This window comes from Triturus cristatus, chromosome 2_1, assembly GCF_964204655.1.
Source record: "Triturus cristatus chromosome 2_1, aTriCri1.1, whole genome shotgun sequence".
Lineage (NCBI taxonomy): Eukaryota > Metazoa > Chordata > Amphibia > Caudata > Salamandridae > Triturus > Triturus cristatus.
The window spans coordinates 1057687414-1057706331 of NC_140581.1; the positions used below are offsets into that span (position 1 = coordinate 1057687414).

General features: G+C 40.5%; 1 long non-coding RNA gene across 1 annotated transcript in view; it reads right to left on the reverse strand.

Moving 5' to 3' along the window:
- LOC146866342 (uncharacterized) overlaps positions 1 to 18918 on the reverse strand; it is a 180417-nt gene that overhangs the window by 31025 nt on the left and 130474 nt on the right. The window lies entirely within an intron of this gene.

An 18918-nucleotide genomic window follows, 5' to 3' on the forward strand; every position in this document is an offset into this window, starting at 1 on the left:
TCCGTGGATAAAAGCACTACATTAATGCAAAACAAAACACACAAACACAAAATTACTCTGTTCATTATTTTCTTATTAGTAGTATTAATTGTAATGTTATTAGTAATCTGACTTGTAACATTGTTTATATCTTCTGTACTGCAATCTGCCTAATTGAGGGTGAGGTTATGGGCATTGCATTTGATGTGCAAGTTATGATTTACAAGACTGTTGTGTAAGTTATGGATTAGGAAGTTAACCATAACTTGTGAGTTTCAAAGATTGTTGGTCTGAATTTGCAATCATAACTCTATTTTAACTGTGTTTTTTGAGTGAGCGTATGTGTATGTGTTTGCACAGCACATACCCACAATTGGACTTTATAAGGATGTTGCAAGTCACCAAATTTCATGACCAGATAAAGACACAAGTCTAAAGACCTTAAGCCTTTATACAAGCAAGAACTCTGAGTGGCTTACTATATGTTTATAATGTACACAGCAAGGGGCATGTTATTTCTTATAATCAGAGGCAAAAGGAAACATATAATACGCAAAACAGAGTGTTGTTGAAATGTAATGCCCCATGTAATATATTGTAATTGTATTTATAAAGCACATAATTTCACTGACGAGGCGTTAATATGAGGGTAGCTCCTTCAAAATGCAGACTAAAAGAGCAAGACCATCTGTCAGAAAGTCACTATTGGCAAGCAATGAGTTATTAAAAGCCAATAGTGACATGGGGCCATTTGGAATCAGCAGTAAGATGATACAAAACATTAGGCAATTTAGCCAGGTTTAGCCGGTGTTTCATCTGCTTAACAAAGATTAGAAATATAGTGCCAAGCAGGCCCCATATTTCTCATTCCTCACAGTGATAAATGCAAGAAATGAACGGAAATAATTAATTCAGACTTAATTCGAGCACCAAATATATACTAATTCACATTTGTGTGTGGACCACCCACTCTAATAATGGAGCATAACTAATTTATTGACCTCCCCCTCCAAAACTACCTGATTCCTATTGTTATGCTCCCAAGTTAGACCCATGTAGCGAAGCAGCTTATTTCTTACATTGTCCTCACAATTAAGGCTGGGCAAAGCACTATGCTACGCTCGCGTAGTTTGCGAAGTTCGCGCTACTTCGCACTACGCGAACTGCACGTAGCACAGTGCGAACACGCGTAGCGTAGTGTCGCGTAGTGCTGCGTTCATTTTTTGCTTGCTCGCGGTCCTCAACGTCAAGTTGGCGACCGCGAGCAAGCAAAATGACATCCCGGCGAGACTTTTTCCTTGTTCGCGATCAGAAACTTCAAGTTGGCGATCGCGAGCATGGAAAATAAACCTCCCGACGAGATTCCCAACGCGAGGAGGTCAGGTTTCTCATTGCGAGTGGTCGCGTATGCTCGCAACCGCTCGCGATGAGAAACTACCAGTTCGCGTTGAGAAAGCTGAAGCTCGAGTAAAAATCTACTTGAGCAGCAGAAAACTACAGCTCGCACTGTGCAAGATGCCATTTTCAATGATTGCACAGTGCCGGTTGCTTGTCCGCACTGTGCAATCATTGAAAACGACATCTGGCACAGTGCGAACAAGCTACTACGCAGTTCGCGAAGTGCTACGCGTAGCTCGCGTAGTGCGAACTTCACTTTGCGTAGCTTCGCGAAGTGCTACTTCGCGAACTACGCCCAGGCCTAGCCACAATAACATTTTCAGCTGTGACCTTTTGCACATATTTGCATGCACGACAATGTGGGATTAGTTTCCTTGAAACTAAACTTGTTTACACCTCTAGCTTCACACATTATCACAATACCCTGGGCATCATGCACAAGGTCTATTTTCGCATGTACAAATGTCATCTCTATCTTCATTCACGCGGGCGACAGGGCTATCTACATTTCCATGACATCACTAATTTATACGCACATCGCAAGGCTGCTTTCTGTTATAAAATATGAGCATCCAGATAGATTAGGAGAGGAGTCACTTCAGCTGACACTGAGGGTCCCTGCATGCTGAGACTTTACCACGCAGCGGTCTGACATCTTGTGAGTGGAGTCCAGTTCATGACCACAATGGGGTCTTTCATTCTATCCCATCAAGTAATGGGGTTGTATCATCCCTTGAGGGATTCTTTGCTCTACACCTATGTACACTTCAGGTACACTTAAGAGTAGCATTTGCATAGTAGGAATACGCTCAATTACTAACTTGTTTTATATGCCTGCATGTATACATTGTTTTAAAACCATGGTAGAACATCTATCATCTTCTGTCTATTAATTATTGTAGCATACGTATTTTACGCAAGAACTACATTGGTTCATTAAATTTATTGAAAACGTAACAGGGTGTATTCTCTCTATACTTATCTGAGAATAAGTGAGCACAAGTTACTGAGCAAAAGGTTCTGTACTGTTTCCACAATCCCGAGGATTGTGTTCAGTTCAGTGGTTGCCAGAAGCCATTTCCTCCCAGGTACGTTAGGGGGGTTTATAGTGGCATTTTGAGCTAATTGGTCTATAGGCCACCATATCCTGAGGGGGTGTCTGGAATCAGTCTTGACACCAAGCCCCTACTTTATATTGTTTCAACAAATGCGCAGATCCTACGGATTAGTGGGCAGTACACAACACTGTGTACACCAGACATTTCACTCAATGGCTGGCTCTGAATTTACCACTTGGGCTATGCACAGTACCAACGGTTCCTAGATTATTTATGCATTTTTCAATTTGACATGCCCTTCATGAAAATTATTAGCCTACTCAAACTACTTTATGTGTTTACTAACAATCTTATTCCATTAAATAAAGAATTATTCATAACTCTTTAATCTCACATGATTTTACCTGTGGGGGCTGGCAAAGAGATTAACATCAAGGGGCCGATTATGATCTCGTTAGGAAACTCTTCCAACCGCATCCGTTTCAGAATCATTTCCAAACGAATCGGGTTCTGAGTCCAACCGACCGATTACGATGCTTTCCAACATCGTTCTGTTGGATTCTCATTGACTTCAATAGGAGCCTGTGTTCCAAACGAGGACACAGGCTCCCATTAAAAAAGGGGTGGGTTGGAACATTGTGCATGGTTGGGAAGAGGAGTCCCATGGGTACCCCCATGGGCCCCATTTGATTACTTGCAATTGAAGGAGGCCCGCAACAGGCCCCCAAAGACAGATTCCGACAGCCATTTCTTGTCAGGCAGACTGAATCGGAACGGCTGTCCGAATCGGTCATCATAATCGCTTGTCCAGAAGAGCTGTACGAATCGGCTCCGTAAGCCTTTAAGAACCGATTCGGACTACCCGAATGGTTCCCGAGCATCTTAATTGGTCATTGGGAAATGGGTAAGATTTTTTTTGGAAATAAGGGTTCTGAATCGGATTCTGCAATACCGAATCCCATTCACAACCTTTCCTGACAAAGATCATATTCGACCCCTAAGTGAGAAATTCTTACCTTCCCAAATGAGGAGGGTGGTCTAGCTGTGCCTGGTTTTGAACTTTATTACCTTTGTGCACAAGCACAGCACAATTTGTTTACAATTGGCAGCGCCACAGGCATTTATATCTGATCTGGTGACTAAACGCAATACCACTGCCCCCACCCGGCTGCATGCTTTATTAGGTCAGCTCCACAATTCAGTTCTAGAAAACAGTGCTTGTACTCAACTAGCCTTGGAGGGAATTTGAGGAAAAATTACTTGCCCATTACTATACCCTCCGGAGCGGCCACTCTCACACTACCCCTTTCATCAGCTAATAAAAAATAAAATGTTACTTCATAAATTATAGGCCTGGGGAATCACTAAGCTAAATGATGTTTTCCCTAATAGCTAATTTCTTGAGTGCATGTGCATTGCTGACTGGTTGGTGTGCCTTACAGAAGACAGCTTAGTATATTCTTAGTTAATGGCAATCCGCAAGACTAACTACCTATCTTTTCCCCTAGAACCAAAACCATGTAAAACGCTAACCCAGATTATTACTCTCCCCTCCAACAAGCATCTAGTTACCAGACTATATACAAAAGTGCAAACAGAGGCCCCCAATTATACAATATTAAGCAAGAACCACATGGGAAACATATTTAGGACATGACATTTCCGACAATGAATGACACTATTGCTGCACTCAAACCAAAAGGTTTGCAGTTAATGGTAGATTACACATTACTCCCTATAAATTCTTGCATCACATCTTAAGCACCTTCGCAGGTCCTTACAATCCAAACTGACTATTGATTTCTCCTGTGCACGAGGTAGGACCTTAGATCCCGATATTATATATTAACTTTGGAAATGTCCAGCGATAAATGGGTACTGGTTTAAGGTCTTCAATGTTATCTCTACTTTATCCGAAATAACTGTTACACTGCCGCCTCCAGTGGCCTTGTTTGGTTGCACTTTAGGCCTGCCACAATCAGTAAGAAAGTTTGTCTCAATGACACTACTGCTAGCAAAGAGAAGAGTGCATTGCGTAGGGGGAGATATAAAGTGCCCTCCCTCATAATGTGGTTCTCTGAATATATTGCAAGGAACAATTGGATCTATACTACTCCCTAATGCCTCAAACCAGTAAACCTTAAAACGTTTGGCATTAGTTAAAGACATCCCTTGCAAATCGGGATATACTCACTTAAAAGCACTACTAGTCACTAATAATTGTAGATGAGTACCAATGTATTGGAGGAACTTAGCCTAAATGTATGTAAGATTTGTATTGCATTTTATTGTATCACGATATCCGTTGGGCTCTATTGCACTCCAAAATACACTACCCCACTAGGACCAATATATCAGTTATGTTATCGTCATAATGCTGTTTGGTTTAAGTGGAGCAGTAGTATATTGGTGATTGTCTCACTGGCATTATTAATATGTATGCAACTCCTATCTAATGTCAATTGATGTGTGTTTGTTAGACATACACAATAAATGTTAAAATTGGAAAATCTTAATAAATAAGTAAATATATGTAAATCAAAGTGGTCTTTCGCTGCCTTCATCCTGATGATGACCCCTTGACTCCCTCTGGGGTCGAAATGCCATAAACTCTACCAGGCGTGAAGACCAAGAAGAGCACATGGACTATAATTTAATACAATTGTTACAGGATGCTTTGTGAACTTGTTTAATTTACTTATTTCTGTCTTCTGCATATTTTTTCACTTGACCATTTTTGTTGGGCAATACAGTGTCTTTCACTAGCACCGTGGGGTCACCGTCGCCTTTGAGCAGTTGTATTTGCTTTTCGTCACTTGTATATACACTGATTTATTATCGTGTTGCAAAGTGACTCTTTTTTGAATGGTCACGTACAGTTTTCATTTGTTTTGGGACTCACTTTGTTGGCAATCTTGAACTCCAGCACTGAGACACTGCTATGCAGTGCCCAGCATATGTGCTCTGACCCCTTGAACATGTCACATTTGCTTAAAGCCTGATTGGCATAGTAAGCTTCCCAGTGGCGACTGGTGACATTTGAAAGAGGTGTGGCATAAACACTGGGCATGACTTTTATATAGCGAGTGACGAGAAAAGGTTTAATGGACAAACCTGGATGCCAGGGTGGGTCCCTCTACCGAGAAAGAAATTAAAAAAAGATTGCCAAATGGTACATTTTAAAGCAAATGAATGTAGCGATAAAGCAAGGCTTATAAAGCAGTGGGAAAGTATAGTCTTGAAATATTAAACACTTTAAAAACTGCCCCATATCTTACTGCATTAATATTTTGAGCAGTTAATGGAATATGTAAATTGTACAGCTTGACAACATTTGAACTTTAAATTGTATGCTTACCCACTGTCTTGCAATGCATGCATCATTAACTTTGGAAAAAATGCTCTAACCATCAGGCTTCGGGTAGCACCCACAGCTGCTGGCTGCCACCAGTCATATAGCAATATGTGCATACAGGTCTTTAAGTGGGATGAAAAAAGTTGGGGCTCTCCATAAAGAACATGTTAAATACATTTCTGTGATTCCCATAGTGTGCCAACCGACCAGTATTTTGGTTTACTGGTTTCTCTCTGAGATGTAATTGTATCAGATAAATGACGTAACAACTGATCTACACCTAAAACCCTTCTATACGATTGGCTTTGTCAATGGGTGTTAGCTGTTTAAAATAAATGAGTACAAACAATGATTAGTTATAAATAATTAACATTGGAACTGTTTTAATTCTGAAATAGTGAGTCTGTGAATTAAATAGCATTGAGGCCTATGGAAGGAGTTTTGACTTTCAGTTATTTGTGCTTTATGTTAGATATGTATTCTCTTTTGCTCTGCATATCCTGTCCATCTGCACATCTTTCTCTCTTTCCTCTTCAACATCGTCTTTTCACTCTTCCCTGAATGCACTTCCTTGCATCTCTGTCACTTCACTTCCCCCAAGCATATACTGCACTCCCCCAAATATAAGCACTTTATTTTCTCTTGCTTTTGCCTTGCAAGTATTTTGACATCTGTGTACCCCTTTACTCACACATTCACAGAATCTCAGTTGCAAATGGATTACATAAACATTGCTCTATGTGCTCTGTAGGGAGGCCAACCCACAGACACGCATTCGGCATGGCTCAAGCCTCAAAGTATGCACAGAAAAAATATACAGAAAACAACAACATCATCATAAAATAGCCAACTCTTGGGGAATGCAAGATTAAATAAAGTATGAAAAATTAAAGAGCAACTAAATCACTGAAATGTATTGCCTCAACGTTTTTAACATTCATTGTTTGCAAGCCAATCCATATCAGTGCTAATTTAGGGGCATGAAGCCACGGGCAGTTTTAATGTCACACATCAGAGAACTGTTCACTGTAAGCACATATTTCTCACCTTGCTAGACTTGGATATTTGGATCAACTTCGTAAGGGAATAAGAAGGAACGCTGCTCGTAATTTGGATCCATTTTGCAGTGGAACAAATGGTGCAGCTCCACTTCTAACGGGGCCAGCTACGTGCAGTCAGGGCCTGGGGTGTCACAGTGGGGGATGTTAGCGTGATGAGGGGTCTCAGCGCAATTTACATAACACAACGTTAGCTTGCAAACACTTGCCATTACCGGGAACAAAGCACCGGATCAGACGTGCTTGCATCTACTCTCTCGTATGACGAGAGGGTGAAATCTACGCCTTTGAATGATGGATGTCTGAAGTCAAGCAGAGATGAAGTCTCCCATCTCCGAAACCTTGATGCTAATTGCATCACTGGCCTATAGAGCGCATGCAACCATAGACCCAATGGCAATGAATGGCTTAAAAAAAAAAAAGCCCTGCGTCCTGCATACCATTTCCTAAAGTTGATTTCCTGCGTGGCTTCCTTCTCCTGCATCAGAGCGAGGCGGCCTCAAACACACAGCTCAGCCCAGACTTAAATACATCGATTTACTTAGAGATACGATTGTATCTCTTAAATTAATTGTTCCAGTTAATATGTTGTTAGTTGAATCTGTAGGAATTTCAGGGGGCATAACCCCACAGCCCTAATGTAGAAACCGCCCCTGTAGCTTCCCTATAAGACCACAATATATGGTGCAGAAATACATCCATGGCATAAAACGTTAAATGCTACTTGTGGGCAGCAGCACCTATTGTCCCAAATTGTTATGATTATTATGCTTTTCTCACTCCCCTGTTAGCTTCCACATATTAATTGATTAAAAGTGAATGCACATGGTTGATATACAATGTACATTTGTTTAATATCACTTTTTCTTTGCAACGTGATGATGAAGCTTGCTGGATTACATTCACAGTATTTAGTCTGAGCTTGCTATTTTGTTTTAAGTGGTTATTATTAAGTTGTGAACAACGTTTATGGAAAGCTGATAACTATGTTTCTCTTTTATTGTTATTGTTCAAAACACAATTTCACAGAATAAACATAAGTAAAAGGCACCAGGTCTTTTCTACTAATTGTTTTGTTAAAGTTTGCATCATGTTAAATGATGCTGTGTATAAATTAACTTCCCATTCCTTGAGAAGGTCCTACTCAAACTCATCAAAGGTGGGGAAAATTAGTATTCTTAATCCTCTAGGGATGTGTTTATTTTCAATATAACTTTTCAGAGCTATCCCATCCCTCCACTTTTATAACTTTGCCTTTTTCAATTTGTCTAATGTTTAAAATCTAGATTTTAACCTGTCCTTTGATAAAGCCTATAGTAGCATGGGCTGCATATTAATGGCTGACTTAAATAAATCTTCTGCCAAATTCTCTTGCTTGTCATCTACAAATTACATAATTCTTTTGTTCAAACACTGTACAGATCTTGCATCTGAGACACAGGTAGCTGATAGGCCTATAGGAGGAACCAATAGAGGTAAGCAGAATAGAGACTACTGCTAAAATAGAGAAACAAGAATGGAAATTATTATGGAGAATAAGCTTGGTGACAGGATACTAGGCAGCCGATTGGCCCATAGAAGGATCCAATAGAGACAAACGCAATATTAAACTACTGGTAGAATAGAGCGGAACTGAATAGAAACCATTATGGAGTGAAGAAATATGTATCTGATAGGGTGTCTTTGGGGGAAGGTTCTGATTGGCAATCTGTGGGTATTTAGAGGTAAAGGATAATGGCTTCCTTGCCTACTGGTCTAGATAGAATGCAGTGAACGCAACAGGAGCTAGACTTTGTTGTGGTAAGGGGACGGCCACTATAGAACATAATGAGGAGAAGGAATGAATTAGTTTTCACTGACGCTTTTGAACTGAATGCAATTTGAAATTAAGGTTGGAGATAATTGCTAAATATAAGGCTGGTTGTTTGAAAGCACGTAATTGTTTATGTGGGAGTGGTTTTAATAACCTGTTGCCTTAGGAAACTGGTGAACTAAGAAGTGTTGTATTGGTAATGAGTTTTGATATTGCTTTATAAAACCACTCTAGTATAATTTTAAAAAGTTAGCTTGATAAGGGGTGAGGAATCTAATGCAGGTGCCTTTAGAGAGGGAAGGGATAGTCCTGCTTAATGGAGATCAATTGATCTGCTTAGTGTTTCACCCTAGAATACAATGGGGAATGCTTAATGATGCAAATTATGGATTTCAACAGAAGCTCCCCTAGATAGAGGGGGACTCAATGGATGGTACATGTGCTTTCTCAAACAAAACAAAAAGATTCATGACGTGTAATGTGACTGTATTAGAACATTAGGAAATTGAAGCAGTTTGCTGTTTACCGGTGGTTGACGGACTACATGTCCCAGATTCTCCTGCGGCAGGAAGCTGCCATCACTGGTGTTTGTACCCGAAGGTGTTCTATTTCAGCCCGACAAGCTCCCGCAGCGCGGGGCCAGAAGCCGTTTGCTGTTTGCCGGTGGGGGGCAGACTACGTGCCCCAGCTTTTCCTGCGGCAGGAAGCCACCATCGCTGCTGTTTGCACCCGGAAGCACTCTAATTCAGCCCCAATGGGCTCTCACAGCGCAGGGGACAGAAGCTGTTTGCCGGTGGGAGCGTGCTGCGCGTTCCAGCTCCTCCTGCGGTAGGAAGCCGGCTGGGCAACCCCTCGTGGTTTTTTATCAGTTAAAATCTATGAAGACAACAAAAAGGGTAAGCCAATATTAGATCAGGGGAAGGGTAAGGACAGCCCTGCCAAACGCCTGACTACAACCACATTGCACAAATATTTGGCGCGTGTGGTGGGAAATATCGAAGGAGATAGATCTAGCTGAACTACACGTTCGCTTGGGTGAGGGAGGGGGGCCTCTCGAAGTTCCTACACTGCCCAATAACAAGCAGAGCAATAACTGTGTGTCTATAGCTGCACTAACAATCTCCCTCTCAGTGCCTAGAGTTGACCTGTCTGTAATCAGTGGGGAAGGTCACCTAAATGACAGTGCGTGTACACCTGTGGTCAAAAGGAAATGCAAAAATAAAAATAAACATCCAAAAACAGCAAAACCAGGCACACGGGGCTCCAAGAAAAAGGAACCACCTAAGGACATTGGTACAGAAAATGTTAAGGGCTTGGACTACATCAACTTTTAATTTGAATGAGGACATAATTTAAACAATTAATAGAGAAATGTATTGCTCCTCTATATGAGAAGATGTATAATGTATAACTAATGGTCAATGTTCTAATCTCGAAAATAGATCAAATATCTGGAGTCCGAAATAGCAACACATCCCAGAGAGGGATTGAGGCCATGTGTCCAAGGGCTTTACAAGATGAGGCTAACCCCTGCCCAAATACCAAGTCAAAATCCCCTGAACAGAGAGCAAGGACTAGAGATGATCCCGAACCAGCTCTAAATCCTGCCCGACTGATAAATAGGGATCTAGTCCTGGCAGAAAGGGGCTTAGGACATGCAGCAAGGAATAACAGGGGGATAGGGAAGGGTTGGGCATTTGTAAATACAATCATTTTAATCTGCCTCCCTCCTGAATTTGGCCCATATGGAGTTGTAATGACAAGGGTCCCTGAGTTACCCTCATATTCTAAGGAATCTACTGCACAGCTATGTAACAGAGTTTGCCACTGGTTCTGTAAAAATACCCAATTAAATGTTAAGGAGCACAAGGATATTCTTTTTGCCAAAGGGTAGGGTGGACGGGATCGGGTAGATAACAGTGAGAAAGGGACTGTATTGTGGTTAACTGCAGAGATCCAATATTGGCAAAGCGATTAATGTATAGTTCCCACTCTCAGTGGCTGACAGATAAGGGTATCAGCCTTGAACCTCTGTTTTTTTACAGTCACCTGAGGCCCATAAATATGTACAATCAGATCCACCCGACAAGCACTAAAAAAAAAACAATCCCTACTGCCAACAGATATCTCCAGCTGGCAAACCTTGATAGCAATGATTGACTACATGAAACACTCGCCCCTCCAAACAAAAGCAGTAAGGGGGACCTGCCACAACCACCAGTTTTGATGAGTAAGAATAATAGTCTGGAACCATTGGTAATTAGGCATCCAACTTTTTGGTTAGCTTGTTAAAATGTTGTGGGGTTGCTTCAAAGGTGACGTACCCAGAATGGTTAAATTTGATTAATCCAAATGATGTAATTCTATTTCAGGAAACCTGGGCATGTGAACCTTTTTTGGGGGATGGATATGAGTGCTTCCACATTCCAGCAATTGGTGAGGTTGACTGAGAGCCCATGGCAGATTATCTATCTTGATCCGTGTAACTGGCTTATTTAAAATTACAGCTGTTCCTATCAAGCATAAGGGGATCCAGGTGATATGGATGGTAACAACCCAAAATCTTAATTTCTTTTTTTATCAACTTTTATAACTTAGTAGTCAATATGGGCTGTCAGATCTATGAATTATTTAAGGTATTGCATACCCTAGAAACTAGGGTCCTTAAATGGTTACAGAATTTTAACTTGGCCAACTTAGCCTAGACGAGAATCCTTTCGAGAGGGAAGTGTAACATAGTCACTCAGTTGGGGTTGATGAAAGAGGACAGCGGTTAATAAGAGCTTTAGGTCATACTGATTTAATAGACCAGGGCTCTTAAGTAGGACAAGGCTTTAGTTGCAAAACAGCTTTTATAGGATGGGGAAAGGGAACAACTATTGATTTTATATTTTTATCAAGTTCAAAGGGAGAACGGCTTAAATCAGGCAACGTCATACTTACCAGCTACAATGATCATAACCCCATAGTGTTTGAACTATTAATACTTTTGGGAGAAGCAAGAATTAGCAACCCAGGTCTGATTGGGCTAAAAACTGTAGATAAGGGACGCAGAATTAGGTGGCGAAATATACAGATTTCCAAGCTATTTAAGTTCCTAGTTGACGTCAACCTGCATTTGCTTATGGACCCATTGCTTAGGATTGATCCTTCACCTGGTGAGGTTTTGAAGGCTTTTAGGTCCCTTAATAAAACCACTAATAAGATCATAAAGAACCTCTCTGCCCCAGGAAAGCAAACAAAATCTGGGTGGTTCAATCATGTCTGCAGACAAGCAAATAAGCCGCTAAGGAATACTCTTAATATCAAGCCAAAAATAAAGCAGATGATGCCCGGGTAAGAACAAGCTATAAGTTGGCCATAAAGCATAGGAAGCAAACTTTAAAGGAAGCAAGTTGGGACAGACTGCTGACTGTCTGCGCCAAGGGGGACTCTAGGGGCTTTTGGAAATAGTTAAGGCTAAGGATATGTTTCTAGACGCCCAACAGGATATAGACATAAACATCTCACCGGAACAGTGGTTAAATCACTTTTCTGTTATTTACTCGGATGACCTGAGCAGGTACAATGATGGCGATGAGGATTCAATTGAGTTCCCCCTATTCATAGCATTTGAATTAGAGTGCGTAAGAGAGGCGATTAGGATCAGCACTGTTGACAAGGCTCCTAGCCACAAAGGGATCCCAGTGGATCTTTATAAGCTAAATATCCCATTTTGGGCCTGCTATTAACTAACACCCTAATGCAGTTGCACCTACAGGAATCCCTAAGGAATGGAAGTGTGCCACAATTATACTGGGTGTTAAAAAATTGGACTGCTAGAATCCTTGTTGTTATAGGCCAATTTATTTGTTAAATTCAATCCTAAAGGTGACTGGGTGAATTATTCTTGGGATTTTGGAGGAATGGGCTCAAATCAACAATATATTAAGTCCGGTTCAGTATGGTTTTAGGGAAGGGAACAATGGAGCAATGCCTTAACCTAGGGCTGCTGATTGGCAAATATGTGGTGGCAAAGAAAATCACCATCCACCTAGCTTTTATGGACCTTAGCATCGCCTTTGACCGAGTTACTAGGTCAAATCTGTAGTCCATATTAGTGGAGATGGGATTTCCCCAAACCCTGTTGGATTTCCTATGTGCTGTGCATTCAGAGAATGCTGCTACTATTAGGTTTGGCCACGATTGGGAATGTACCGACTCCCTTAATCTCCAGAGAAGTGTCAGGAACAGGTGTGTTTTGGCATCCCTCCTATTTTTTATGTATATTAATGGATTTAATATGTTTTTAATAGATAATGGAAAGTATATGCCTGGGGTTAATTCCTTTTTTGTACTGTCTCTGCTGTAAGCAGATGATGTGGTTTTATTATCTCGCAAAGCCAATGTCCTAAGGGGATTAGTGAAACTTTATGAATGATATTGACCTTGACACTGATATCCCTAAAACTCATTTTATAATCTGCTGGAAGACTACTTCTAAAGTTAGGCCCTTAACTATCAGGGGCAGTGTAATCTCATGGGTCCGTTCCTTTTCTTACTTGGGAGTCACTTTTGACCAACATTGCAACTGGAGCCCATCTATGGCTGTTAGAGGCCAAATATTTAATCAAGCTTGTGGTGCCCTTTTTAGGTTTTCTGCTTCAATAGGAAATAAGCCCATAGTTGCTATTCTCTTGATTTAGAGGTTGAAATGTGTGCCAGTGTATATGTATTGTGAAGCCATTTGGAGTTACCAAAATTGTATGAAAATGCAGAGGGAAGAGAACTGGTTCTGTCGAAAATTGCTTGGGGTTGATCCCTCAAGCCCAGGCACTTTTATTAATGATGAACTGGGCTTGGGGTTTGTGGAAGACTCTGTAAAATTAGCTCCACTACTTTTATGGATTTCTGTTTGGGATGGCGACCACACTGCATTTAACAGGGAATTAATCCAGGACTGTCTTGACTGTGATCTGGGGCATAAGATACTGTGGCTAGCATATATAAAAAACTTGGCAATTAAACTGGAACATTCTGAATTGTACTATAGTCCAGTGTCTATTGTTAAAGCCGACGGGAAAAGGATAAAAGAGAAATATTTTTGTATAATCATGGAAATTAGGGAATCGAGGGTGCTGGAAAAAATTATTATGAGACCCTGTAAGATAATACAAACAAACCCAGGCCTTAAACCTTATCTCACCTTGGTTAAATATCTGTGGGAGAGATCCCTGTGCACAAGGTTCCAATTGGGAATTGGGCTCAATACAATGTAGTCTATGTTTCCCTCCTAGACAATATGATATTAACTCCATTTTAACTTGTCCATTTGATGGAATTACCTCACAAACTTTGGACCATTTGGTACTACTCTATCTGACGTACCACTTCCCGCATAAAAGATACTTGATCCCCATTCTAAGGGCCAGGGGGTTTTATCAGTATAGGCCTGCTTTTTTGCACTTGTAATTATTGTCAGATCCAACTCTTATTTCAGCCGTTGTGTCTTTTTATAAAATGTGCCTTAAAATTGAATGCTGCTATATATGTATGAATACCCTTACATCAGTACCAAAGTAAGATGTTCCCTGTTTATTGTTGTTTTAAAGAATATGTACTATGAATTCTTCTTTTTCTTTTTAAACTACATATTTATTTAGAGCCCTTTTTATGATGAATAATGCATCAATAGTGATTTTATTTGTACTGTTATGATTATTAACTAATAATCGAATAAAAAACTATTGAAATGTTGAAGCTTATAGCTTCTTTTTTCCCCTCTCCTCCAAACAGGAGGGCTCATTTCCAATAATTATCACTGATCTGGAATATTGCACCGTATGAATATAATACTGGATATGATGATATTATTTGGAAGATATTTGTGTTGTAAATATTGTATGATGTGATTTTTGATGACTAAAATGTTGATGAGAATATTTAATGGAACATGTCACACTTAGAGAGTTTCTTTACATAATGGAAAATGTGGGGCTTGGATTAAAGTAAATTAATTATGTAACATTTCGAAGTCTGAGATCTTCTGTTCACATGGGTGTCGAGTCCTATATGATTAGAATTTGATATGTATATCTGAGGATCGAAGAAGTCGCAAATATGATTGTTGAGTTTAATTGATTTTATGTGTCTTCAAATATAGTTTTTGTGTATATTTGTTTCGCAGCCCTCATGAAGCCCTTGTTGAAGGGTGAAACTTGTTGGTTGGGCAGATGTTCAATATGTGAAGAATAAAGTGTTTTGAAGACTCACCTTTATGTCTAGTCATGTGTTTATGAACTAAATGGATGAATCTCTGTACCAATCTGGATCGGCTTTAACATAATTAAATTATCTCTCTTTCCTTAATGTGGGTACTATTCCAATGCACCAGTGATTATTTGGAGAGCGCTCCCTCTTCTGTTCTTACTGAACGTGAAAGGTTAGGGAGTGGACCATGTACAAAGAGACACAGATGAGATAGACCCAGCTGAATTGCATTACCCACCCTTTCAGGAGGCATTCAGCCTTTACTTGCTGAGCTTATCAACCCGGCTGTCAGCACAAATGAGAAAAGCAGACCGCGGTATTTTACTGAACATAAAGACTTAGGCCCTTGTTTATAGAATTGTGGTATAGGGCAGCACAGCAAGGCACCTTGTTGTGCTGTCCTACACCAAAGTGAAAGGGCAGGAATGCACTGTATCTCTGCAATATGGTGCATTCCTGGCCTTTCTCCCTGTGCTGGCGCCATTTCAACAGCCTAGCTCCAAAGTAGGCACCCTTGCACCAAGGTGCAAGGGTGCCTCTGTTGCATGCAAGATTGTTTTTGTGTAGGAAGGGACACCTTCCTTCACAAAAACAATCTTAATCAGCGTTTTTCTCTTTCTATGTATGATACAGGCCCATATTCAATATTCAATAATGGTTTCTTTCACCATGACTGGCGTTTTCTAATATTTTTGGCTTTTTGGCTTTTATCCTGTGTTAGTTTATTTGATTACGTTTAATAGAAATTACAAAACTAACAAAGTAAAAAACTGGTGTTGTATTTCTCTGCTCTATTAATTTATAATTTTCCTTCCTTGTGCATTACCCCACTTATCACTCAGCCTGGATCAGGTGTCTCGAAACCGTCATTTATGAGCTACCAGTAGCTCCCAGACACCTCAAGAGTAGTTCGCAGCATTGAGTTATATTTTTTGAATGACCAGCAGGTCATATTGTAACCTCAAAATTAAGGGAAGGCTGAGTTCAGGTTACATCATGATCATCAGTGACAATGTATCCAAAATGTGTTGGGAATCCAAAATACTGTTTTATACATGTAAAAAGGGACAGATTTGCATGATGTCTTACTCCTTCACAAAAATGTGTGTAAACAGGTCTGTTTTTGGGCAAATAATTGTGATGGGCATACCATTTTTGTGGAACAACAGACAGGAATGTGTACACGTTGGGGACAGAGTAACACATACCCAAAACCAATTTTCAATGTCCTTTGTTATGTTCCGATGGTAAATTAATGATGGAGAAAAATTAGATACTTGAAGAGACTTTTGGAGATGGAATGTTGGTGTATCTCATCTCAAAAACTCAAAATCCGGCTCAAATCATGACTCATTAGGCAAAGGTAGAAATGCATCACAGTGTAATATGTTGGATATTATGAATTACATTTGAATATTTGAAGTAAAAGTAATATATGAATCAGTTTCTGCAATATTTACTGTGATATTGAACCAATTTTTGGCTAAACTGAAAGCCAGCATATTTTGTTAAATAATTTCACAATGGAAAAACCTTTGTTTGGACTAGAGATATTTAGAAGTAAACTAGAGGTTTTTAGAAGTAACATTTTCAATGTTTTTGCTCTGCACCTGAAGTGGATTAGAAATGTATCAAGGCCTATGTATTTACCTATTCTGTAGAAGTCATTTGTTAATCCACCAAACAATATCTTTCTTAATTTCTTTAACAGCATAGATATCTACATAGTGGGTGATAAATAGATAAACTTCTTCAGTACAGAATCCACATAATATTGTAAACATTTGAAATATACATTAGTTACTTGACATAAGTGTTACCATTCTGAAATGCCTAAACAAAGGAAATTGCCTTTCAGATTATAATAAAATATTGATACAATGTTGCAGTATTTGTTGACACACATTGATTGAGTTTTTACTTTTTGTGAAGGAAAATAATACAGATTTGTGGGCCTTGTAAACATACTGCTCAAAGGTATTTTTGATTTATATCCTTTTTGGTGACATAAATTCACTATTCTAAACAACAAAGCCCAACCATTCAGAGGTGTTATACAGTTCTTGGAGAGATGCCTGCTGAAGTAAGGCGCGCATTATAGCATACACGATTATAATTACATGGCACTGTTGCACTTTGTTTTTACTTTTAAGCATTCTTAATTGCTTTTAGCTCGCTGTACTTCTATGTATTTTTAAGTGTTTTAGCTCACTTTTGGCTTTCAAAACTTCCTGGGAGTATCCGGGTGAGCAGTCCCAGCTCCCTTCTCCTTTCCCTGTGCTTTTCGGTCTGCCGCGAGGTTCTTCTTGATTGCGCAGAAAGAGCTATATTTTTGCTCTCTCTCTTTTACTCCAAGCCGGCCGCCATTGTAGCAGTTGGTGGTCCAGCTCTCTACTGCAGGTCCTGGTTCTGCATTTCCAGTTCCGGCAACAGGGGCATATCTTCAGGATGCATTCCCGAGCATGCAGTGGATGCGCGCAGCGGGCGTGCCAAAGGTGCGTCAAATGCAAACCTGTCTGTACCCGTCAGCGCCCGGAATGCGCCTTGCGCCAGTAACCCTGCCCGTTTTCCTCTCCTAACCTACACTAAGGAACAGTTACTGCTCCTAAACACAGGTAGGTGTGGCAATGTCTCATTCCAGCTCAGAGAAATCAATAATAACACCCTTCTATGCCCCCACTGCCGGTATGCACTCTTAGCTAGCTACCTCCCTGCTACCTCCCCGGCCTTCGACCTCCCCAAATTGAGAGGCCACAAATGCAAGCAACTCTCAGAACCAAGAACCTAAACTCCCAGTGTACCTCTATTTCTTCCGACTCTTTAGTAGTTACTAATGCCCCACAATTCAAAGATAGCTTACTTAGCGCTGTACTACTCAATACTAGATCTGCCATCAAACACAAATATCAATTCGGCTGTCTGCTGCAAACCTCGAAACCTGACGTTGTGTTTCTTACTTAAACCTGGGCCACTGCGTCATCGGAACTGAATTGGGTGATAGCCCTACCTGTGGGTTAATCACTTGCCAACCAGCCCAGATCTGGGGAAATGGGTGGTGGGATTGCTATTGTCTATAGGTCAGAGTTTAAAATGACTCTTGAATCTGTTCTGCTCCCAGGAGCAGAAGCCATGATGTTCAACATCAAAATCAGAAATGTGTTAGTTTTTCCCCTGTCTGCTCCTCTGCAGAAAGCCCGGACCTAAATTCCCATTTTTGCAAGCATTACAGTCCTTCCTAGAATCGTGCTAGACTCCTCCATATTTACCATATTAGGGGACTTCAAATTTCACCTTGAATGCAGTGATGATGCTTATACTTTTGTGTTGATAGACACTCTGGAAGCCTTTGGCCTTACTCAGGTAGTTTTACAACCAACTCATAATGCACTTCAAATGCTGGATGGGGTCTTTACGAACAACTCCTCTATGAGTATTTATAGAATCCTGCCACTTACTTGGTCAGACTATGTGGCAATTTTCTTTAACCTACCTGACGGGCCAAATAAAGATCCGCTGTTGCCACCTTTGCCTCTAACCAAAGTTCGGCCCTGGCGTAACATCAGGCCTGAGGTGTTAACAGACCTGCTGATAACAGTATGCCCACCTCAGGAGCCGATTCTCACTTGGCGGCCAGAAGCTATGAGAATTGGATCAGGTCAGCCATTAGCCAATTAGCCCCAGAGAGAACGGTCATACAAGGTAGGAAAAACCCACTGCCCCTTGGTACAACCTCGAGCTGAATACAATTAAATCCACATGCAGACACCTTGAACGCGTATGGAGGATCGACTAGAGCCTGATGGCCAAAAAGAATTATAAACAGGCACTAAATGATTACAAAGCAGCTATCATCAGCTCTACAAAGAACTTCTACACTAGCAAAATAGAGGGGGCCAAAACTTCTGCTAGAAAAGGCTTTAAAACCGTCAATGCACTCTAGCACAGCAATGTATTCCTCCTGTATCAAGCATTGTGTGATAAAATGGCCACCTTCTTTCAGTCACTCAC